The following is an 11,992-nucleotide window of genomic DNA, read 5'->3' on the forward strand; positions in this document are numbered from 1 at the left end:
GAAGCTGAATCACAGTTGGAGAAAGTAAAAAAAAACTTGCGATGTGTCGTGAAGCGGCGGCTGCCAAAGCTGAAGCAGCCGTTTGGGAATCGGCTGATACAATTGCGAAGTGTATTCTGTTGGATGAAACAAGTGCTTCAAGAGAAGATAAAATGGAACGGACAAGCGAATACGTCCAAACTCATTTTGACCTGACTAGCTCCGCAAGGCGGGCGCTTACTGAGGATTGCTCTCAGACTTTCCGCCTGTTGCGGATGGCGCTCTTATTTTCAGTCCGAATAACCCCTTCTCTCCATACCGGCAGGACCATGTTCCTTCACATGAGGTACGTCAGGCTAATGACATAGGAAATGTGAATTTATTGGAGGATGGTCTAGACGGTGCTTATGCTCCACCGGCAGTCGAACTGTCATATGGTAAGACTTTAACAGACAGAGAGGATGCTCAAGTCAATTCGAAGAAGTTTCATACTGACTTGAATATTTCTGCTCCGTGCTATTACCCCCAATTAAAACCCGACCAGGGCGTGTCTGCTACTGAACATGCTACTTGCGCAATATTTAGCTCGACGTGACCTGGTGAGTGCAAGCTTGTATGAGTTTGACGACAAACCGGAAAATTATCACGCTTGGCAGCCTTCATATAAAAATGCCACACAAGGGCTGGCTCTCACTGCGACTGAGGAGTTAGACTTAATGACTCGATGGCTTGGCAAAGAATCCAGCAACCAAGTGAAGCGCCTGCGTTCAGTGCATGTAGCGAGTCCAGACGTAGCACTCAGAAAAGCCTGGGAACGTCTTCAGGAATGCTACGCAGCACCAGAGGTAGTTGAAAAAGCCCTCTTCACGCGACTCGATAAGTTCCCTAAGGTTTCGGCGAAAGAAAATTTGAAGTTAAGGGAGTTAGCGGATCTGCTGATGGAAGTGCAGTGTGCTAAGGAAGACGGCTACTCTCCAGGTTTGTCCTACCTGGATACTGCTCGAGGCATTGAACCTATAGTAACCAAACTGCCTTATGGACTTCAAGAAAAATGGATCTCTGCGGGTTCAAGGTTTAAAGAAGAAAATGGAGGATGGTTTCCACCATTTGAATTCTTTACCAGATTCATCTGCTATGAGGCTAAGAAAAGGAATGATCCAAGTTTTGTCTTTTTAAATGCTAGTGGATCTTCTGTAAAGGTTGAAAGTCCCTTAAAAGCACAAAGAACCCCATTGCAGTTCATAAGACCAATGTCTCCCCAGCAGAGTCAAGCACTTCTATTGATCCAAATAAGAGCTGCCCTATACATGCAAAACCACATCCATTGAAGAAGTGCAAAGCCTTTAGAGCCAAAGACCTTCAAGTCAGGAAAGCTTTTCTGAAAGAGAGAGGATTCTGCTTTAAATGCTGTGGCTCAAGTAGTCATGTGGCAAAGGACTGCACTGCAGTAGTGAAATGTTCCGAGTGTGACAGCACCAAACATGTCTCAGCTATGCATCCGGGCCCTCCACCACAGTCCACGGCTCCTGTAATCTCATCGATGAATGGCGGGGAGGGAGAAGAGGGTAACGACAGTAGGGAAGTCGTCAGCTCAAGCTGTACTGAAGTATGTGGTGCGGAACAAGTTGGGAGGTCATGTTCCAAGATATGCCTAGCAAAGGTGTATCACAAGGGCTGTCCAGATAAAGCCATCAAGGCATATATCGTTTTAAATGACCAAAGCAACCAGTCATTGGCGACGTCCAGTTTCTTCGATCTTTTCAACATTCAGAGTAAGCCATATCCTTACTTACTGAGAACGTGCTCCGGCACGGAGGAAACATTTGGTAGAAGGACTGAAGATTTTTTGGTCAAAGCACTTGATGGGAAAGTGACAATCCCTCTCCCCCCACTTATCGAATGTAATGACTTACCTGACAACCGGGCTGAAATTCCCACGCCGAACGCCGCTCTTCATCAACCTCACCTCGTCAAAGTAGCAGAACACATTCCTGAGTTGGACTCCACTGCAGAGATCCTGCTGCTGCTGGGTAGAGACGTAATTAGAGTGCACAAGGTAAGGGAACAAGTGAATGGCCCTCCCAACGCCCCTTTTGCTCAACGTCTTGACCTAGGTTGGGTGTTGGTTGGTGAGGTCTGCCTAGGAAATGCGCACAAGCCAAATGTCAGCACGTACAGGACGATAGTGCTTGATTGTCAACGGCCTTCGCTCCTCCAACCGTGCACAAGTTTTATGCATGTCAGTGATGAACTTCACAGCAAAGAGCCCAGGAAGAGTGTTTTAGGGCTTAGCAGGGCTAAAGAAGACAAGCTGGGGAAAAATGTATTTGATCGCACTGAACAGGACAACAAGCTGGCACCATCAATTGAGGATGAGACTTTCTTAAACATAATGGACAAAGAAGTCTACAGAAATGATTCAAACAGTTGGGTCGCTCCACTACCGTTCAAGCAGCCTAGAGAACGGTTGCCTAACAACCGCAGCCAAGCACTCAAACGATTTGCATCACATCAACGCAACTTGAGAAGAAAGCCGGAGATGGAACAGCAATATGTAGCGTTCATGGATAAACTGCTGGAGAATGATCATGCTGAGGTGGCACCTGGACTTAGGGAAGATGAAGAGTGTTGGTATTTACCGAGCTTTGCAGTATTTCACCCACAAAAACCGGGTCAAATCAGGGTGGTGTTTGATGCGAGTGCCCAACACTCCGGAATCTCTTTAAATAATGTACTATTGACTGGGCCCGATCTTAATAACTCTCTTCTGGGAGTACTCATGCGGTTCCGAAAGGAAAAGGTGGCTGTTATGGCAGACATAAGGCAGATGTTTTACTGCTTTCTCGTAGAAGAGAAACACAGGAACTATTTGAGGTTCTTATGGTTCAAGAACAATGATGTAACGAGTGAAGTCGTAGACTACAGGATGAAAGTCCATGTGTTTGGGAACAGCCCGTCCCCAGCAGTAGCAATTTATGGGCTTAGAAGGGCTGTCAGAAACGGTGCACAAACATATGGACAAGACACCGTTAACTTTGTCGAGCGTCACTTTTATGTTGATGACGGTCTTTGTTCTGTCGCTACTGATGCAGAAGCCATTGACTTGCTGCGTAGGACTCAGGCTTCGCTTGCTGAGTCTAACATCAGGCTCCACAAGTTTGCATCGAATAGTCTGGCTGTTTTGGCAGCTTTCCCAAGTGAGGACTGTGTGGCAGAGGGAAAAGAGGTAGACCTCTGTGCGAAGGAGTCGCCCATCCAACGCAGCTTAGGCCTCCTGTGGGAGGTAGCTATGGACACATTCACCTTCTCTGTGTCCATTGAGGTAAAACCGTTTACTCATCGTGGAGTTCTCTCCATGGTGAACAGTATTTTTGATCCCTTGGGTTTTTTGGCTCCTGTCGTAATTCAAGGCAGGGCTTTTCTCCGAGAGCTGAATTTTGAGGCTTCAGAATGGGACACTCCATTACCTGAAGAGAAATTAGGCAAGTGGGAGGCTTGGCGAAACTCACTTCAAGAGCTGAAGCACTTCCATATTTCAAGGATGTACACAGGTCTCTCTCTAATCAAGGCCGAACGGATGGAACTCTGTGTGTTCTGTGATGCCTATTATGGCCATTGGGGCTGTAGCTTATTTGAGGATCATCCAAGAAGACATTGTTGACATTGGATTTGTCATGGGGAAGTCTAAGCTCGCTCCTCGGTCAGAGCCAACCATACCGAGACTTGAACTATGTGCTGCGGTTTTGGCTGTGGAAGTGGCCGAACTGATTCAGGATGAACTGGACTTGAAGCTAGATTCCATCAAGTTCTAAACTGATAGCAGAGTGGTTCTTGGATACATTCATAACCAATCCAGACGGTTTTATGTATATGTCCACAATCGAGTCCAGCGTATTCGACAAACCACAAATCCTGAACAGTGGCACTACGTACGCACAGAGGACAATCCGGCTGACATTGTGTCAAGGTCTGTTCCAGCATCACGTCTCACACAAACAATGTGGTTCAACGGACCTACCTTTCTGCGTAAGCTTTCCATTCAGCCAGAGCCTATTCAGTCGTTCAGTTTAGTCTCGCCAGAATTGGATGCGGAAATTTGTCCGGATGTGAAGAGTTATGCCACCCAACTACATGAGAAAGGTCTCAGCATAGAGCGTTTTGGGAGGTTCTCCACCTTCAACACTCTCCAGCGAGCTGTAGCACTCTTAATTCATGTTGCAAGATCTTACAAGTCCCCTAACATGATGGACAAGTGTAGAGGATGGCATAAATGTGAGCTGCCTTGCTCTCTGGATGAGCTTTCCCAAGCCAGAGAAGTCATCATTAGAGCCGTACAGAGAAAAGCATTCGGAAAGGAATTTGAGGCTCTAGAAAGAGACGAGACAATTCCTATAAACAGCTGTCTATGTTGTCTCAACCCTATTTTGCAGAATGACCTCATCTGTATCGGAGGTCGCCTGAAAAACGCAGACGTAGAAATCAATCAAAAGAACCCTGTAATTCTCCCAAAAGACAACCATGTTTCCTTGCTGCTCATCAGACATCATCATACCCAAGTAAAACATCAGGGCCGCCATTTAACAGAAGGCGCTGTGAGAGCTGCAGGACTCTGGATTTTGGGAGGTAAAAGACTCATTAACTCAACTCTTCACAAATGCATGACCTGTCGTAGACTCAGAGGACGGATGCAGGAGCAGTTAATGGCGGATTTGCCACCAGAGCGTCTCAAAGCCTGCCCTCCCTTCACGTATGTGGGGTTAGATGTCTTCGGACCATGGCACATCACTACCAGACGTACAAGAGGAGTTCAGCCTGAGAGCAAGAGGTGGGCCATATTATTCTGTTGTATGAGCTCCAGGGCGGTTCACATTGAGGTGATTGCCTCAATGGACACTTCGAGTTGTATCAATGCCTTAAGGCTTTTCTTTGCCATAAGAGGACCAGCCAAACAACTGCGGTCAGATTGTGGCACGAATTTCATAAGGGCCTGCAGAGAACTCGGGATGAGCACAGACCAACCAGACACCGCTGTGCAGAGGTACCTACACCAACAAGGATGCTCCTGGGTGTTTAACCTACCACATGCTTAGCACATGGGTGGTTCATGGGAACGCCTCATTGGAGTGGCTCGAAGGATTCTGGAGTCAATGCTTCTTGAAAATGGCACTCGCCTGACCCATGAAGTCTTGTGCACACTAATTATGAATGCAAGGCCTCTGGTTCCAGTTTCAAATGATCCAGAGGATCCATTCATTCTCACACCATCTATGTTATTAACTCAGAAAGTCGGTACTCCACCTCCTCCAGGAGACTTTACGGACAGAGACCTCTTAACCAAGCAGTGGAGACAAGTACAAGCCTTGTCCAACATGTTCTGGTGCTGTTGGAGACAAGTGTACTTGTCAACTTTACAAGGCCGGAAGAAATGGACCAAGTCCCACCAAAATCTGCAGGAAGGAGATGTCGTCCTCCTCAAAGACAACCTAGTTGTCCGCAACAACTGGCCTATGGCGATAATCACAAAGGTTATTCCTGGAGAAGACGGGAAAGTCCGTAAGGTGGAATTGAAGACCACGGATCAAGGACATTCAAAAAAGTACCTTAGACCAGTGACGGAACTTGTTTTGCTTCTGAGTAAAGAATGATGTTCATATGTTTAGTTAATACATAACTTGTTAAGTGTAGTGACCTCACAGATGGCAGGCGGGGAGTGTGTTGCCATTAAGGCAAAATGTTAAGGACTTTTATTTTGATATGATGTAGATCTGGAGTTCGGGGTTAGAGGTTATTTCCTGTAAGGAAAGAAGGAAGTTGACAGTATGTGTGTACATGCAATCCATCTGTTGTTAGCGCTAGAAGCAATGTCGTAAGTACAAAATTCATTATGTTAATAAGTTGATGTTACAATAATGTTTAAAAGAAAAGACCAAACATAGTTACAGTGTTTATTTACATGCAGATACAGATATATTTCATTAGACAAGATTTGTTAAAACATTCAAACTTTTTTCCTTTGTTACAGTTTTCACTCTGTCATGTAAGATGATGTTGAAAGCCACAGTAAACAGCAAGAAATTGCTCACTACGACTTTTCGTCATTTTGTATCAGAGTTAGCTGGCTGTATAGCTGCAGTTGCTACACTGCAGTGAGGACAGCACAATATTATATATATATATATATATATATATATATATATACACACACACACACACACACACACACACACACACACACCTCTTGCCGTTAATGAATGTGCTCCACTCATGTTAATTAATCAAATTATCTGAAACTGCCAGTCCTGAACTCTATTAATAAAACATCAAATTAAAGTGTAATATTGACAACCCTGTTATCCTAAACTTTCTTACCCTTCTGAAGGCGTAATTATATCAATAATAATGTGTTTATTTAGTTAAAATGGCAAATTCTAAAAGTTCTTTTGATGCGGCACAAATTCAAATTTCATTTTAATACTTTAATATTTGGTCAAGTTGCATTCTTGGTTGAGTAGGACATCCATATCTACAAACCCGATTCCAAAAAAGTTGGGACACTGTACAAGTTGTGAATAAAAACAGAATGCAATGATGTGGAAGTTTCAAATTTCAATATTTTATTCAGAATACAACATAGATGACATATCAAATGTTTAAACTGAGAAAATGTATTTGTACAGTGGCCCAACTTTTTGTTGTGATTTCCATTACTACTGTAATGGAAATCACAACATGGGCTCAGGAATACTTCCAGAAAACATTGTCGGTGAACACAATCCACCGTGCCATTCGCCGTTGCCGGCTAAAACTCTATAGGTCAAAAAAGAAGCCATATCTAAACATGATCCAGAAGCGCAGGCGTTTTCTCTGGGCCAAGGCTCATTTAAAATGGACTGTGGCAAAGTGGAAAACTGTTCTGTGGTCAGACGAATCAAAATTTGAAGTTCTTTTTGGAAAACTGGGACGCCATGTCATCCGGACTAAAGAGGACAAGGACAACCCAAGTTGTTCATCAGCGCTCAGTTCAGAAGCCTGCATCTCTGATGGTATGGGGTTGCATGAGTGCGTGTGGCATGGGCAGCTTACACATCTGGAAAGGCACCATCAATGCTGAAAGGTATATCCAAGTTCTAAAACCACATATGCTCCCTTCCAGACGTCGTCTCTTTCAGGGAAGACCTTGCGTTTTCCAACATGACAATGCCAGACCACATACTGCATCAATTACAACATCATGGCAGCGTAGAAGAAGGATCCAGGTACTGAAATGGCCAGCCTGCAGTCCAGATCTTTCACCCATAGAAAACATTTGGCGCATCATAAAGAGGAAGATGCGACAAAGAAGACCTAAGACAGTTGAGCAACTAGAAGCCTGTATTAGACAAGAATTCACAATTTGTACAGTGTCCCAACTTTTTTGGAATCAGGTTTGTATTTTATTTCTTTTGTTTCTCTAGTCTTAGTTCTCTGCTTCAGTGTTTGTTGCCTCATGTTTTATTTTATTGAACTCTCTCTTGTGCCTTGCCTGTTTTGGTCTTGTCTATTGTTTGAGTCTTGTGTCTGTTCTTGCCCTCCTCTGCCCTGTTTCCTGAGTTTTCCTGGCCACTGTTTTTGACTGCCTGACAGCCAAGACTGGAACTACTTGTGAGATCAGCATCAAGCCTGTTATGGTACACCGTCTCTGTGAGATCAGCATCAAGCCTTGAGTTCCTCGTATTCCTGACTGGTTCTTCCCACCTTCATCCCACCTGGTGCTGTTTCCCAAGCTGTCCTCAAGTCTTGTCACCTTAGACCATCCTCCCTGCCTGTCATTGTGTCGTCTGCCCTGCCCTGCCCTGCTGTTTGACTGTTTGACACCTTAATCTCCCTGTTGTGCCTTGTCTTTAGAGTTGTAATAAAATCCCTTTATTGTTCATTTTGCACCTGGGTCCTCACTCCTGCAAAAATCCTGACACTGCCCTTGTGTAACTTCTTTTCGTTATGTTATCTGCACATCATGGACACACCTAGACAAAACCAGATCTAGGCTTTATACACTCACGCAAACAGGAACTCAAGACACGAATGCATTTGAACATCTGCCCTCTCTTACTAGTTAGCAGGATTTCTTAATATGCCACATATGGTAGGGGTTGATCTTTGAGTAACGATTGGACGGCCTGGATATCGTGGATGATTTTGCTAAATCTTGTGTATTAATATGAGGCTTCTTCCTTAACTTGAGAATGTTATGGTACGCCGTCTTGGCGTCTGCTTGATCAACTGATGATAGATAGCTTTGAGGCTGCAGATAGTCTACCTGAAAATTAATCTAACAATCAGTATTTTTTATCGGTCAGGTCAGTGCTGTAGCAATGCGTCGCCTCCGTTCCATGTTTTTACTGCTAGCCGTTATTGGGCAGCATGTGAGCGTTCAGTCCACAGGAAGTTTTGTGTGGAGCATACCGCGAAAATACAAATCAGTGTTGTCCGTGTCTAACGGAATGTACTGGGGGTCATGGGGGGATCAGGACATGTGTCCAAGAGGAACGTATGCCGCAGGATTCAGTCTGAGGGTAAGTTGGGCATTGACTATTTTGCTAATACACTGGTGGATTAGTGCTTCAGAGGTTCAAAACTGTGGAGTTGCAGTTAGTCATTTAATCTCCAGGGGCCAGTTGTTCAAAAAGGTTTCATCTGGATCAAAATGATCTGGATTTGGAAATCCCATAATTTGCTATCTAGGATCAGGTAATCCATTTTACTTTTGTGCTGGCTTTTCAAAGCAAAATTGGATTGGATCACCCTGATCCAGATACACACTTTTTCAAATTACCAAATCCAGATTACTTGTGCTCTACGGAGCCCCTAAAGGGACATGATGATAGAAAGAATATGAGATGGGGGGGATTTTGAGTTAAATATAGTATTTTTGTTTGATACTTTTTTATCTGTTTGGGGATTATTTTATGGCACCAAAATCTCTTTTTTTTACTTTACAGCACATTAGTTTACCGAAAGGCTAAATATGACTACTTCTAATTTATAACTTTAACAGTTAAGATAATCAAGAGCAAAATAATTGTATTTTTGAGCAGTTTTAATACATTTTTGTTCCTGAAATCCACCCTTCTGAGGGGATCAGTCATTCAGATTTTTTTGGATCAAATATCCCAATTTACTAAAAAGTTTTGAACAACAGAAACTGATGATTTTATTCAGATTGGATTTTGTGATCTAATCTGATTTCAGAATCCTTTTTTTCTTTTCTTTTTGAACAACCCATTTGATCCAATCCAATCAGATTACTATTGAACAACTGGCCCCTGCTGCACCTGCTTAAGATTTTTTAAGGGTCTGTAAAGAACATGAAGATAAATGTTACTATGAGAATTTAAATGTTACAATGGTTGGGTTAGTTTCAGCTCTTTCATTTGTCTCAATGTTTTTGTTGTTTTAAGGTGGAACGACATTCTCCTCGTCGTGACGTTGATGATACAGCACTTAATGTGATTCGTCTTCACTGTGTACATTTGATCAGAATATCATCAGGCGCACATGTGGAGTCCAAAGCAGGATAATAATGGAGTCTGATTATTATCAATTCTTACATTCAAGTGTTTAAGCTAGATAAGTGAATTAAGGATTTTCTTTAAAATAATAATCAATTTGATCAAGAAACCTCTTTGTCTTTTCTTCAGCTGGGGTGAGTGGACAAATATCAAGTGGTGTCCTTCGGGATTCTTAAAAGCTTTCCAGCTGAGAGTCGAACCTGACCAAGGAAAGGATGATCATATGGCCGCAAACAACATCAGGTAAGAATGTGCTGCTGTAAGTCATCCTGGATTTATTTTGCTATTTAAAGACTCTGTATTCCCTCATCAAGCAGTTCAATTAATATCACACTCAGTCCTGCTGCTGATCGTGGTTGTGATTATGCCATAGGCTGCAGGTGATCATGTGACTGACATTCAATTCAGCAGCACAGTTACATATTTTATAATAATATTGTCACATCTGAATTTTCTCCAGGTTCAACTGCAGTCAAGGTCATTTGCTTCAGGGTGATGGCACAGGCTGGGGTAATTGGGGCAAATGGAGCTCAGCGTGTGATGGAAGAGGAATCTGCGGCATCAAGACGCGGGTACAAAAGCGACAGTGGAGTGGAGATGACACCGCTCTCAATGACGCGCAAATGTACTGCTGTGATTAAGGTGATGTGATCGCTATCTAATCCTCAGACTGACACATACTGCAGATCAACTAAATCTGTTTGTTCTTTCAGGTGTAGGAGGATGACAACAAGAACAGCAAGAAGACAATTGATCATCATACTACAATCAGCTAACATGAACCATGTCATACAACAGTTTTGTAAGGGATAATTCACAGTCAGTCGGTCATTATCACAAAACAAAGCCTACAAGAATCTGAGGCTGACTGGACATCATCCCACCCTATTATTGAATTTGATATTATTTTATTCTAGTATATTAGTGATTCTTCTATCCACAAGTTTCCTACGCCCCATGAGGCCTTGCGTCAAAGGTGGGAGCGTCTTCCGGTTCTAAGTAAACAAGCTAGACTTGACCGACGTGACACTCATTCATTCAACAGTTGACAGTAATTCAAGATTTAACGATCCAAACTTGCGAACGTTTGTTTTTTACTTAAAGATTTAAGATTCCGGCATCAATATTTGAACAATGTTTTACAATAAAAAATGTTACAGTAATAGTAATTTATTAATTTATGTCAGGAGTGCACATCAATCATGCTGAATCTAACTGATATTTATATTGACATAAAAAGAAAACACAGACCTATTCAGTTGCGCCTGCTTCCTTTTATTTGCTATCACAAGAACGCAAAAAACAACTCCACTAAGGCTTTTAAATCCAAAGGATTACACATTTAGAAATATATTGATAACATACCCTATGTTTACGTCACTTTTCTGAGCATTTCTATGTATTTTCCTCTAAATTATGCGATGATTGCTATCCGAGGATGTTTGCGCGATCTCTTCGTCTATCTATCCTGATCCTTTCAGCCAGAGCAACAGAGGGAGCTCATGAGAAGACAACAGGAGTTATGAGTTATGCGAGTTAATCGGAGTGTGTGTTTACAGTCTATGGTGTGAATCTGTGAAAGATATGCATTTGTCAGGAATCAACAGGCACAGGGAAGAGACAGATAAAACATTAAACCAATTAAATTATAATCACATAAGAATTGTCTTCGTTCCTCAAGCAGTCTCTGATATTTTCCATAAACGTGTATTTATTATCGCAATGGTTAACATAAGTAGCCTTAGCATCGCATATATGACAGTGGAAACGCGACTGGCTCTGGCACGCACGACACGTTAGGAATCAATAATATCACATCATAAGGCTTTGGTGCTAGCATCAGTGACAGGTGAAGTACAGACAACGGGTTGTTCATGTATTGCAGGGTCATTTTCACAAGATGTAATATAAGTCTAAGGTGTCCCCTGAATGTGTCTGTGAAGTTTCAGCTCAAAATACCCCATAGATTTTTTTTATTCATTTTTTTAACTGCCTGTTTTGGGGCATTATTATAAATGCGCTGATTCAGGCTGCTTCCCCTTTAATCCTCAGGCTCTCCGCCCCTGAGCTCGTGACTGCCTTAAACAGCATAAACAAAGTTCACACAGCTAATATAACCCTCAAAATGGATCTTTACAAAGTGTTCATCATGCAGCATGTCTAATTGCGAAAGTACAGTGTTTATTTGGATGTTTACATTTAAGAGTCCAGGGTGGCGTAGTCGTCATTTGTTAATCTTCAATCCCTCTGTGTCCCGCCACAGTATGAACTATGGTTTCGGGAAACACCAAAACTATGTAAATAACGACGGAACTTGCAAATGTTAGTTGGCTAACGATGCTTTTGGGAAACGCACCCCTGATTGAGAGAAAATCCAGTCTTTCACGCGATCTGCCTGTGTCCATTTGAGTCTTTTCAAATAGCGCGCTATAGTTTGCTCGTTGGCTGGCAGAAGCCGCAGGGTT

The 11,992-nt window shown here is 42.8% G+C and overlaps 1 long non-coding RNA gene across 1 annotated transcript; it reads left to right on the top strand.

The window, feature by feature from the left end:
• Positions 1 to 7,994: 7,994 nt before the first annotated feature.
• Positions 7,995 to 10,653, top strand: LOC125252853. Its single transcript, XR_007181292.1, has 4 exons — positions 7,995 to 8,531; positions 9,417 to 9,770; positions 9,988 to 10,169; positions 10,241 to 10,653. It is a non-coding gene; the product is annotated as an uncharacterized LOC125252853 (long non-coding RNA).
• The last annotated feature ends 1,339 nt before the right edge of the window (positions 10,654 to 11,992 follow it).

The sequence above is a fragment of the Megalobrama amblycephala genome, linkage group LG18, assembly GCF_018812025.1.
Source record: "Megalobrama amblycephala isolate DHTTF-2021 linkage group LG18, ASM1881202v1, whole genome shotgun sequence".
Taxonomy (NCBI): domain Eukaryota; kingdom Metazoa; phylum Chordata; class Actinopteri; order Cypriniformes; family Xenocyprididae; genus Megalobrama; species Megalobrama amblycephala.